At 44.9% G+C, this 1,531-nt stretch overlaps 1 pseudogene; it reads right to left on the bottom strand.

Moving 5' to 3' along the window:
* Window positions 1-267: 267 nt before the first annotated feature.
* Window positions 268-867, bottom strand: LOC132018574 (alpha/beta hydrolase domain-containing protein 17B-like; annotated as a pseudogene).
* Window positions 868-1,531: the final 664 nt, after the last annotated feature.

The raw sequence follows: 1,531 nt of genomic DNA, 5'->3' as shown, positions 1-1,531 counted from the left end.
AGGGTGTGTGAAGGGTCCAGATAGCTCGAGGAACTTCTTACATGGTTCCAGTGACCTTCCCAGTCTCCAGTGTCCCCATATCCACCATCAATAGCCATTTTCTCAGCCAGTAGCTCCTCTAGTCTCCTTCTTTTCTTCTCTGGCTCCTCACCTTCTGCCATATTATTCTCTCCACATGTGGGTTTTCTGTGAGCCTGGTTACACAGCCCCCTATGAGCTTAGTTACATCACCCCCTACCCACCTTCCTACTTAGTCTTGCCTGTCCTTTATTCAGCCTCATGAGTTACTAACACTGGGGAAGTTGTCTCAGAGATTTTGTCCATGTTTAGGAATACTTCAAAAGAATAGGTCTTCTGGTATCAGGAAGAGTGACTGTCATTCCCGAGGTCAAAGGAGAATGTAGAGTAACAACAGCACTCTCAAACCGAGCAGCAAGATCTACAAAAGGAGCTGAACATCTACTCTGGCCATATACGATCACATTTTCAGGGTGAATGCCACATCTTGTCCTAAGAGCAAGCTAAGCAGCTCCTCTATCTGCATAGAGATTCTTCTCTGTTGGTTTCCCAGAACTTGAACCATACCCAGAATAAGCATACGAGAATATACTACAATTAATCCATGATCTCAGTGATATGCAAAAGCTGATCATTTGATTAAAATCAACAGCATTTCCATGTGAGAAGAGTAAAGCATACAAGGCATTGTGTAAATAACACACCAGATACAGGCAATTCTGTTGCCTTGACTGGTTCTAGTCAAGGAACACTCTCAATAGCATTTTTTTCTCTAGAAGAATACTGTCGGTCTGCTCCTTCTGACTGGTGTGAAGTCCAGCGGTTTTCAAATTCATCATAGGTTGACATGTAAGTTGGATCAGGTGGCAAAAAGGTAATTTCAAAGCCAGTTTTCCAAGTCAAGGTGAACAGAAGAAGAGGGCACATGGGTCACTAAAAGGGATATTATTTATCTTCTACACCTGAGGGGCCACATCCCAGGTGTCTGGACGAAAGTGCAGGGAGAGAGCCCCTACACAAGCACACACACACTGTCCTCCACAGGGTGCAACCCACACTGTCAACACTGCCGCTACCTCCCCTGCTGGCACTGCAGACACCACCCAGATGTGGCCAGGTCTTCCTTCTCTTGGTCCTCCTCTCTCTCTTCCTCCTTAGCCTGTCATCTCATAGCCAGCTCTTCGGGAGGGAGGAAGGCAGGCGGGCTATGAAGGTGACAAGCAGAATCCTCATGGAGGATATGGTCACTGACTTAAGTATTTTGTAAGTATTTTACTTGTGATTTCCTTCAGCCCATTTGTTAAGAGTGTTTAATTTCTACCTATTTGTGAATTTTCCAGTTTTCCTTTTGTTGCTGATTTCTAACTGCATCCCATTGTGGTTGGATAGTTCATGTGATATCTCTCTTACTGATTCTGTTGAGTCTTAATTCGTGGTCCAACATGTGGTACATCCTGGGAATGGCCCCCTGTACCCTGGAGAAGAACGTGTATTATGTTATTTGTGGGTAGAG

The sequence above is a fragment of the Mustela nigripes genome, chromosome 5 (genome assembly GCF_022355385.1).
Source record: "Mustela nigripes isolate SB6536 chromosome 5, MUSNIG.SB6536, whole genome shotgun sequence".
NCBI classification, from domain to species: Eukaryota; Metazoa; Chordata; class Mammalia; order Carnivora; family Mustelidae; genus Mustela; species Mustela nigripes.
Note: the sequence above shows the minus strand (reverse complement) of the source record. Positions and strands in the feature narration are given on the sequence as shown.